Source organism: Eulemur rufifrons, chromosome 30, assembly GCF_041146395.1.
Source record: "Eulemur rufifrons isolate Redbay chromosome 30, OSU_ERuf_1, whole genome shotgun sequence".
Classification (NCBI taxonomy): Eukaryota; Metazoa; Chordata; class Mammalia; order Primates; family Lemuridae; genus Eulemur; species Eulemur rufifrons.
Window position 1 is genome coordinate 19913379 of NC_091012.1, and position 11440 is coordinate 19924818.

Below are 11440 nucleotides of genomic sequence, written 5' to 3' on the forward strand. Positions count from 1 at the left end.
CTGAATCCCAGAACCTCCCCTCCAAACAAAGGCATGAAAATACTAAGGTGCCTTAGCTGAAAAGAAGCTGAAGATGCAGAATAGTAGCTCAGTTTTGTATTTTGCAGTAACAAACATTGAAGATTAAAGCATCCCCCTCCTCCAGCAACAGGGAAACAAAAGGGCCAAGAGCACCCAAGGGCCAACACAGACAAACAATTAGGCCCCCATAATAAAGTGGCAATTACTGCAGGAATCAATCTCCCAGGGAAGGATGCACGACCTCCGATGAGACACCAGGCTAGGCTTAGCTCCCTTTTGCTGGCTGAGGCTTAGTAAAAGATGGGGACTGCAGGGTCTGCACCAACAGGTAAAGCTGGTCAAGACAGGAGGGGATGGCAATTTGTAGTTGCCCAGGGTCTTCAGCGGTCAGTCGGCTAAAAGTGAGGGAAAAGGAAAATCAAGTCAAAGATGGTGTCTCTGCACTTACCTCCCTCCGCTCTCTCGGGCTCTGCACAGGCCCAGTGCACCAGGTCTCTGTTCTTAGACCCTACCGTGTGGTGTTCCCATTTCTCTATTAGAATGACCCTCAGATGCTGATTAATCCCAGCCACCTGCCACCACACCCCACCCAGGCCCCTTCTAGAACTGACATAGTCAGTATATCGCCGGACACTGCGAGTTCCTTCTGAACGGCCCCTCACACGGGTTGGGCATGAGTGGCCAGGGACCGGCACACCATGGGGGGTGAGAAAGGCATGGTGAAGATGCCGGTGGAGATCAGGTTAAGGCACCATCTGATACCGACTTTGCCTGTGTCTCAGGCCTCCTTTATCACTCTGAGGCCTGCTTTCCACAGGCTGTCCCTCCGGCCACCCACGGCCAACTCACCCTGCCTGCAGTCTGCTCCCCCTTTTCAGGCCCCTCAGGCTGTCTCCCTGCCCACTGGCCCATGTCCCCAGGCCACCCGTTCCAGCTTTCCTGGTTCCCCACTGTTTCCCTTGCTATACCCCCAAGCTGACTCCTCCATGCCCTTCCAGGGTACCCCTCCCAGCCCTGCTGGGCCCCGGGCCACTACAACCTCTTTGAAGAGGATACAACATAAGCTGTCGTCTTCCTGGCTCTATGGCCGTGGGCTCGGTGTGTCCATCCAGGGCTGACACAGCAGATCCACTGGGCCCCGGGGCTGCGTGTCCACCGGGGCCTGCGGTTCCCTGTGCTCGTGCAAACTGAGGAGCACTGCCGCCAGCGACCCCCGTCTCTCCCGAGCCGCCTGGGCCTCCGTGGCCTCTGGGGCCATCTGGGCCGTCTTGGCCTTCAGCATGGCCTGCTGCACCGCCTGCACCTTGGTCTGCAGCCGACATGGCTCCCCAACCTTTGTCTTCACCCTCAGAGCCCTCTGAACCTCTGAGCTCCGCCGGTAGCGTGTGACTCACCTTGGGCTCCTGAGAGCGCCTGCGCAAACGGCCCTGTTCTGCGCCCCTGGAGACCCCGCGTGAGGCCGCTGGGCACGTGATTGGTTCCCTCCCAGCCCGCCCAGTGCGCGTGCTCCGCGGGCCTGCCTGGAAGGCGGTGCCTATGTCCGCAGGGCCAACCCTTCTCGGTGACCGGTCCCCCGTTGTGGGTTCCTGTCAGGAGAACACTGAGGCGCCCTTCCGAGGTTGCGCACTTAAAAGCCGGACGCGACCAGGGCTCCCCCCGTGTGCCTGTGCGAACCGGCTTGTGCTGAGGACTTCAGGCACCCGACTGCTTCCTTCTGCCACTGGGCCCCGTCGGCGCGTTCCGGCAGCGGGTCGGGCGCCCCTGGGCCTGGCCCGTCCCACCCCAGGGTCTCCCCTGCATGTGCACGAGAGCCCCGGGATGCGGAGCAGTCACTCCCAGTCCCTGCCTGTCCTCGGGGAGCACCCAGGCTAGTCCCTGGGGCTCGGACGGGCCTTGCTCCTTCAGCGACAGGGTTCACTGCCCTTCCCTCGTGCCCTTCCCTCGCCTGGTGGGGGGGCAGAGTAGGGTGGGGGCCTTGGGCCCTGGGGCCTGGGGCTCGGGACTCAGCTGGGGGCCCCACCGCCTCCCGCGGGCCATGGACTCCCAGGTGCCAGGCACACCGCGACGCCTGCAGGCCTGGCCCAGGTGGACGACGGGAGGGACCGGCTGGACAGAGGACTGCCAGAGCCAGGAGCCACGAACCCTCAGAGCGGATTCCAGTGGCGTCGTCTGTCCTCTGCTGGCACAGCCCTCATGGCATCTCCTTCCCCTAGGAACAAAGTCTTGCGGCTGTCTGGGGGGCTGGAGGTGCCAGGGGCCCTCAACTGGGAGGTGACCCTGTGTCTGCTGGCCTGCTGGGTGCTGGTGTACTTCTGTGTCTGGAAGGGGGTCAGATCAACAGGAAAGGTACAGCTGGAGGTGGGCAGGGTGGGGGCAGCTTTGGCATAACCGGGCTCTACCGATATGCGGCCATCAAGGAAAAAAGTAGGCTGGTGCAGGGCGACAAGCAAAGAGTTCGACTTTCCAGCTCTTTCCTGTATTTTCTATACATCTCTTGAATCCCTTCTGGTCACCATCATCTGCAGCCTGCCTATATTCCTGTACCTTTATATTTCCCATAGACACTTTTCTACATCTTCGATCAGGCTGCGCCTCTGGGCCCCCTGCACTCTCCTCATGCCCTCTGCCTCTGAGCTGCTGGAGTGGGCACCTCTGTGCCCTGTGCCAGCACTCCCTGCAGCTCCCTCCAGCTCCCAGCACATCTCCCTTTTTCTGTCCCCTACCCAACCTGTGCACAGGGTGGTCCTGGCAGTGCAGGGGAATTTGTGCCCTTGGACACAGCCCTCCCGAGATGCAGCCAAGATCGCTGAATAAATGCCTCAGTCTCTCACTCTTTGGAGGACAATTCTGAGGTGCAAGTGACAGTCGAATGAATGAAATGAAACAAACGAATAGTAATAGGAGCGGGCAAGTAAGTGCTGACTTACTAAGCTGCTATTACATATCTTGGTAAAAGCATGGGAGGTGTGTAAAGGAATAGTATGTGTGGAAATATTTCTATATTATATGAATTGTTTATAAATAAAATGTATTCAGCTAATATATACACAATAAAACTAAAAACACTTGAAGAAAATTTAGGTGAACTTTATTTGATTTTGGATGGGAAAAGACTTTTCTAAGCCTACTAGGAATGGAATAATGATAACCAATAACATTTATTGAGTGATTACTGTGTTTCAGTCACTGTTGTAAACGCTAAGCAGGAATTAACTCATTTATCCACAAATATACCACATTCTCCTTGTAGTTATCTTTAGTGGTGAGATAATGGTTGATTTTTATTTTCTTTTCCAAACTTGCCCGTATTTTCTCTCCATTTTTTTTTATAGTGAACACATATTTCATTAGTAAGCAGAAAATTAAGAAATGTATTCATCAATTATTGTTGAGAAAAACTTCTAATTAGTTCCCAAGTGAACTACTTTGCTGAAGTTTTAATTGTCCTGTTCAATTCATTGGAGGCTGTATTTTTCCTCTGAAAGTTCCTTTAATTGGCACTTTTTCGTGATGCAATGAGGAGGACTATGCTGTGAAGTAGTCTCTGAAGTCACTGAGCCTCCGGGCCTTGGGCAGACACTATGGGGCCAACGCCATGCCACTCTACTCTCTCTGTGGCTTTGAGCTGCTTCCAAAAAGCAATCCTTTCTAAATTCTACACACAGTGTTCATCCTATCCTGAAAGTTATTCCTCCAGAGGGCTACTGACAGTTTGCTTCATCAGCATTTTGTTAATATTACACAATGAAATATTTTTTCTTCTGCCCCTTCCAAGTGCTCCTGTGTAACACATGTGTGCTTGAACACAAAAAATACATCATACACACACATGGGTGCTCAGCAAATAACAGCCCCTCCTCTCCAGAGTGCCAGTCCTAAACATTCTGGCAATCAAAGCCTTTGTGTTTCTGAATCAGAGAAAACTTGTTTGGAATGTATTAAATATATTTTCAATCACAGGCATAATCTGCAATGATTAAGCCTCAGAGCTGACAGGGCCAGTGTGTATAATTCAAGGAACGTGATAGTTAAACAAGGATCTTTTTGCCAGATACTCAACATCTTTCTTGAATTCTTAAGCTTCAAACTGGTATAGCCGCATGAATTTGGAAGCCCTGTAGGTACCTCAAACCCAACCAACTCCCAACTGACCTCACTGTCTGTTCCCTCACTCCCCAAACGCTTCCGTCTCCTTAGTTCTTTGTCTCCTTTGTTTGGGAGGCATTTCCTCGGCCTCCCATACTCTCATCTCACTTTCCATCTACTCAATTCCTTTCAACGTGTCCTGTCTACCCTCCCTAGACATCATCTCTTACCTATATGACGAGAACAGCCTCTCCCCTCATCTGCAGATTCCTGGGCCCCTTCCCTAGAGATTTGGCCTGAGAGGAGCCCACCGCTCTTGGGAGGAGGATGGGCCCGGCACAGGTTGGCCTAATATGGACTGGGGTGGGGGGCCAGGCCTTTCTTTGCCTGTGCAGGTCACTGTGGGTGCTTCTGCTGGACCCAGGACTCTCGGGGTCGGGGCCCAGTGGGAAGCCTTGGCTGGCCTTGTGTCCTGGCCTTGTGCCCTTGGTCTTCTCTGATCCCCTTCCCCTCCCTCCCTCCTGCCATTTGGGGACAGTGAAAGGCAGCTGTTGGGGGCCAGGACCAACCTGGGAACAGGGGAAGCTGCTCTGCTTTGAGCAGCTCAGCTGCTCCCCCAGGTACTGCCTGGACTGCGAGGCCACCTGCCATGGATGGCCCTTTTGATGGTGTCCATCCCCTTCTCACCCCTCCCATCCTGATGTGTGACCCCCCTTGACTGGAAGGGGCCTCTCCCTCCTCCCTGGAGCCCCCTGTGTTGCCACATCCTTATCTCGCAGCCTGGGAAGGCTTGACTCCCTGTGCTTCCCCCAAGGCCCCGTGTGTGCATGAATGGGGGGATGAGGCGGCCATTCTAAGCCACGGGGGGGGGGGCGGCGAGGGGACTGCTGGGCAGAGAGGACCAATCAGGAGTCTTTAACTTTTAAAACTTTTTATTATGGAAATTACATATCTACACACAAGGAGAGAGAATAATATTAAAAAAAATCTACCCTTTATCCAGCTTCAACAGTTGCCAACATTTTACTAGTGTATTTTGAAAGTAGGGGAGGATTTAGGGATGCAAGCAGTAGGAGTTAGTGTTTCTTGACAGGATAGCAGAAGCAGCATCCACCTGAGCTTGCACAAATAAAGGGGTGCCCGCTGCAGGCTACAAGGGCATCATGTGGCCCTGAAGCACAGGGTCCACAAAGGGCTGGAGTGTGTTGTCAGCACCAAACAGCTGTTATTTTGATCACTGTCCTGCTCTTGTTCGCACTCCCATTTGCAGCCTGAGGGGGCAGGGCAACATGGAAGGGCCCAGTGCTGCCCTAAACTGCCGCTAATCCTCACTGCGTCCTGGCCATGTGTCACTCCCCATGCAATCCTCACCACAATTCCAGGAGATGTGGAATAGCATTGCCTCATTTGATAGCAACTTGAGTCTATCTTTGGGCGTAATATTGATAGCACTGGGCTGTCACCAGGTATTTGCTGTTCTGCCTCCTGCACTGGTTTGTGAGCTCCCAGGCAGAGCCTATAGTGGATTCTTTACTGTAGTCATCGTCTTCTCCCACTGACTTGCCATTGCCTTGTCACTGACCAAAGAGCAGGCAGGGCTGGGCACCAGGAAAAAGGACCAGATGGTGCCTGCCCTTCAAGGTCTCCCACTCCCATCTGGGAAGGAGTGCCTCAGTGGTGGCTCCTGCAGCAGGGTCATTCCCTAGGCATGATGGGGGAGGTGGCGGGCAAAATGAACTGAGGACAGCTGGCAAGGTTGGAAATAGCTGGTACTTGTGGTTCCCCCATGCCTCATTTAGGAATGCTTTTTGAGTTCAAACCACAGGAAATGTATTGTTGATAGAACACGAAGTCCAGAGGCAGGTGGTCTTGGTGTTGGTTTAGTTGCCCAATGAAGGGTCCATCAAGGACTCAGGCTCTCTCCTTCCTGACTCTTTTAACAGCATGTGGGTGTTCCGAGGTTTGGTGGTAGAAATGACTCATCCTCTCCTGTGAAGGAATAGCAGGTAGCCACTGTATTAAAATGAATTGTTTCAGTGTCTGATAGCCCAGGATAGTTTGTGAGCTCTTTGAGGACAGGGGCTTTGTCTGTATGCCTAGTGCCAAGCCCAGTGCCAGGTACACATGAGGGACTCATTCATTCACTGAAGAAATATTTCCTGCTAAGTGTCATGGTTGAAGGAAACACAGGGATCCAAGGCACTGAGCCCAGCCTATGGAGTGGGAGTGAGGCCAGTAAATACTTTCTCCTGAGGTCACAGAGGCCTCAGCCCAGCAACATACTAAAAGTTTTCATTCCATTACCAGCTGAGGTCTGAAGACATTCTTGTGCCAAGGCTCATGGGGGCTTACAATTCAGTTCAATTACCATGTATTTATTGATTTATTTTGAGACGGAGTCTCGCTCTGTGGCCCGGGCTAGAGTGCCGTGGTGTCAGCCTAGCTCACAGCAAACTCAAACTCCTAGGCTCAAGAAATCCTTCTGCCTCAGCCTCCCGAGTAGCTGGGACTACAGCCACATGCCACCACACCTGGCTAATTTTTCTGTTTTTAGTAGAGACGGGGTCTTGCTCTTGCTCAGGCTGGTCTCGAACTCCTGAGCTCAAGCGATCCTCCCTCCTCGGCCTCCCAGAGTGCTAGGACTACAGGTGTGAGCCACTGCACCTGACCAATTACCATTTATTGAGCATCTGTTATGTGCCAGGTGCTGGGGTGACAGAGATTAATCATAGTTCTCATCTTCAAGGAGTCTCTAGGCCATTCGGGGAGACAAGCCATTTCAGTGCTAGATGATGTGTAAGCACGTGAGGCTTCTGGGAGCAAGTGGCCCTTTAACCAAGATTTGAAGGATGAGGAGGGGCAGCTGGCCCAGAAGCTGAAGTGCCTCAGTGAGGATGATGCGTGGGTTGAGGGAGGAGTCCTCAATGCTGCTGCTCCGGGTTGCGTTCGTGTGTCTCAAGTGATCTTTAGGTCATTTTCTGATGGTGCAGGAATTCAGTTTCTGGGCTGGCTCTGCATTTTCATCCAGACTACCTACTTTGGATCTGGGAGTTCCTTGTATTTCTATCTCTGCTAGGTCTTTGGCCACAGAAGTGGCTGGTTTAATGTTTTGTTTCAGTCATCTAATGACCCTCTGCCTGTCCGTGTCCACGTCTCTGAGAGTGCTGTGGGTGACGGATGGAACTGTTCATGAAGGGACAGTAAAACCTCCGTCAATGCCTTAGAACTGCTGCATCTCAGAAAATCTTAGGATTCCTTCTGTCTTTCTGATCACAGAAAAAGGGGCGGTGAGAAAAGGAAGGCGTGGGGCCACGAGGTGCACAGTGAGATGCCTGGCTGGTGGGCCTTGACCTCCCTTCAACTTGCCTTGGGCTGCTGCTTCATCACCAGGAGTCTCCTGACGGCACCCTTCACTTCCTTGTTCCTCAGACTATAGATCAGAGGGTACAGCATGGGGGTTATGTTGGTGTAGATTAAGGACACAATTTTGTCCTGTTCTGGGGTGTAGCATGACTTGGGGCGAATGTAGATGAATATCGCACAGCCATAGTGCAGAAGCGAGACCAGCAGGTGCCCTGCGCAGGTGGAGAAAGCTTTGCTCCTGCCCTCCGCTGAGTGGATTCTGAGGATGGCCATGATGATGAACCCATAGGAGAGCAGGATCAGCAAGAAGGGCATCAGCAGGATGAGCATGCATACGAGGAAGACTGCGATCTCATTGGCTTGTGTGTCTGAGCAGGCCAGGAATAGCACAGCGGGGATGTCACAGAAGAAATGATTGATCTCATGGGACCCACAGAAGGGCAGGAGGAAGATCAGCGTGGTCAGAGTGAGAGAGTGCAAAGCCGCTGCTGCATGCCAGAGCCAGCATCTGCAGGCACAGGGCCCTGGTGATGATGAAAGCGTAGCGCAGGGGGTTGCAGATGGCCACAAAGCGGTCATAGGCCATCACAGTCAGGAGGAAGCACTCTGCCCCACCCAGGGCGATGAAGAGGTGCATTTGCAGGGCGCAGCCCAGGAAGGACATCCGCTGGTTCCTGGAAAGGAAATTGGCCAGCATGTTGGGGACAATAACCAGTATATAACCAATTTCAATGGTGGACAGGTTCCGGAGGAAGAAATACATGGGGGTCTGGAGGCGGGAATCAATGAGGGTGATGAGGACAATAGTTGTGTGCCCTGCTAGGGTGACAAGGTGCATGATTAGAAAGAGTCCAAAAACAAGGATTTGCAATTCAGCAAGGTCCCCAAATCCCAATATAATAAACTCAGAGCTGAAGGTGTGGTTTTTCTGCTGTGAGTCCATCCTATATTCTTCTTTGTAGAACTCCTAGGATGGAAAGGTCAGTTTTTTGTTTTTTTTTTTAGCAATTCTCCAAGTTGTGGGAAACCTTGTAGTCCTTTCCAGGGATGGAAGTGTAGCCAGCTCTCCAGGCCCTCCAGGCCCCTTTTCCAGGATCAGCCCTTGTCTTCATGCTACTAGCTTTTTGAATTCTGCCCTCTGCTCACTGAGAATGAAGCCCTGCTCATGTGACGTCACTTTAGTTCACCTGTCGAGTTACTACAAAAACGACCTGAGATGAGCGAACTCTAAATAGGAAGTTGCTTTTCCTGGACTCTAAGGACAGTCTTTCTGTCAGAGCTGATCTCCAGTTTGAGAGTTGTCTGGGGTGGGGGTGGGAAGCTGCAGACTCAGTGAGCTGCAGGGGATTCTTGTAGGATCTAGACGCTTTTGACTTGGCGCATTGGCTATCTTGTTCTTCCCTTACTACCGCCTCCAAATGCCTGGAGTTCCTGCAGGCGACAAGCTGTGAACAGAGTGCTCGAGAGCTGCCTCTCCTATGTCCCTGCCTCAATTGCAGGGAGGCCCTGCACTATGTGTCACCTCTTTCTAGATACCTCCCCTGACCCCTAGGCTGTGTGAGGCCCTTTCCTATGTTCCCACAGCACTCTGGGCTTCCCCGATCATATTATTTCTCCCTGAGTCCTGTGATTCTTTGATTATTTCTCTGTCTACCCCAACAGCCGATGAGCTCCATTATGGCAAGAACAGTGTCTTGTTCAGCCTGTCCAACAGTGGCTGGAACATATTGGGAATATCAATAAATGTTTGTTTAACAAGTGCCTGTTGTTCACTTATGTGTCTTCCACAGTTAGCACAGGGTCGGGCGCAGAGTGAGAAGAGCAGAGGGCAAAGGGGTGAGCCAGGTCACAGGACAGAGTAAGGAGAGAGTCAGGGAGGGAATAGTCTCAGGACAATGGGCTGCTGAGTGCCCGGCAGGACCACACTTGGCTGGTCTGCTTCCCAGGCTTCGAGGAGCTGTTTGCTTCCCTCCTTCCCTTGGCAGGACCCACGTTACCAGTAGGGAGCCTTGTGTTTAGCCTCTGATTTCTTCCCAGACATGCCTCCATCACAGCGTTGGAGAAGAGGAGAAGGTTTCCTAAGATTCTAGAGATTTAGCAAATCAAGAATGAACAGGACTTAAGGGCCCTGCGGAAGTGGACTTGCCTCCTAAAGGAGCATACTTTTTAGGGGCATGCCATTTCTGCTGGGATCACTGATGCGCAAAGTGGGTTAAATGAAAGTAGAAAACCCATTTGGACGATAGCTTTGCTTGGCATAGAGGGGGGTTCCTCCAGCCTCCCAGCCACTTTTGTGTTACTCTGAGCATTATTTTGTTTTTTACTTCCCTAAAGGGCACCTGCAGTCTTTGAGCTGGACAGGTCCCTAGAGGGCAGTGTGCCCACTCCTCACTGTAGAGCAGATGGTCACAAGCCTCCTTCCCTTGATGACCCACCTCCTGCTCCTGCCCTCATCACTGGCCCTCCCCAGAAATCACAATGAGTCCCTGCCTGACAGAGCCCAGCCAGCCCGGGCTCCCCCCTCTGCCATCTTCCCCACTACGGTCACAGGAGCCCAGTCTGGAAGGACTGGCAGAGGGCAGGGTGACCAGCATCCCTCCAGACAGGGCCCCTACAGCTTGACCTCAACCCCTTCCCGTGACCTAGCCCAGCCTCCCACCCTCAGTGCCCCTTGATAACTCTGTCTGTGAGTGAGAATGTGCTTCCTGGGTTCATGTTTGCCCTCCTTGGGCTCATACGCTTGGCTTTGCCACACCACGTCACTTCCACTCCTTGCCCCCATGACACTGCTGCAGAAATGTGGGCATTGCTTTGTTTTATTTGGGCCCTAAACCTTGAAAATACTGAAAAGCACAAAAATGAAAGTAAAAGTCACACATGACCCAACACTTAAGAAGTAAGCGGTGGAAGTCGGTGTGCAAGTTACTTCTCCTTTGCTCCCCACTCTTCAGAGAGAAGCGTTCTTAGCATTCCCTATCAGCTTTCCTGTGGGTATAAACACACACTCATGCACTCACACACACACACAAGCACACACACAGACACACGGTCTTGCACACACAGCCACACTCACACAAAAGCACACACATACCACATATGCACATAAATACTCATCACACTCACACATTAAAACATCAAATAGCCAAGGACTGTTTGGAGCTATGAAAAAAAAATACAAACAAGCACACATTAAATGGGATCATAGTGTACTAAACTTACTGTCCTTATTGTAGTAATATGTCACTTAATAACACGTCTGGGGGAGGTTTGCAGTCAGCACATATCGGCTTTCTGCATTCTTTTTATCTGCTGCATTCCACAGTGTGAATGCACTATATTATTAATTAAAAATAAATTATAAATAAATGCTAATAACATACATAAACAAAAATGAATAAAACATAATCAAATCATAAAGTATAATTTAATTAATATTTTATTACTTCGACGTTGGAGTGTTTCCTCAATTTTTTAAATTGCACAAAGCACATCGCAGTGCAGAGCCCAGCATGCCAGGCTGTGCAGACTGCTAGTGTGTCCTTCCCTGCTCCTTTCTCACGCCTCTCCGCACCGGAGAACAGGACTAGGGTTACCTGGGAGGGCAGATCAGTGCCTGAAGTGGAGATTCTTCTGTGACCTTCTCCTGTTGGTGAGAACTGAAGAAGGAAGAGCAGCCCGCTGACCAGGAAGCACAGCTCCCCCGAGCCCAGACCGTGGCTTTCCAGCCTGTCTGGACCGCGGGGAGCAGCCCTCGGAAGTGCTGCTGCTGGCTGCTAGGAAGGGAGTGTCCTTAGTAACTTGTGTTAAGTGGCGGTAAGGCAGGACTCAGGGAGTCCTAGGAGAGGTCATGGAGGAGGCCGTGCTGGGCTCCACCCTCCTAGGGGAGTGCCGTCCCCAGGTCACACAGCTGGAAACCCCGATGGCTTACGTTCTTACTGGAAACCTTGGATACCGTGGGGGTCTGGACAAC

At 51.9% G+C, this 11440-nt stretch overlaps 1 pseudogene; it reads right to left on the bottom strand.

Annotated features, from left to right (window-relative positions):
* Positions 1 to 7464: 7464 nt before the first annotated feature.
* On the bottom strand, positions 7465 to 8413 carry LOC138378813 (olfactory receptor 10Q1-like; annotated as a pseudogene).
* Between the last annotated feature and the right edge of the window lie 3027 nt (positions 8414 to 11440).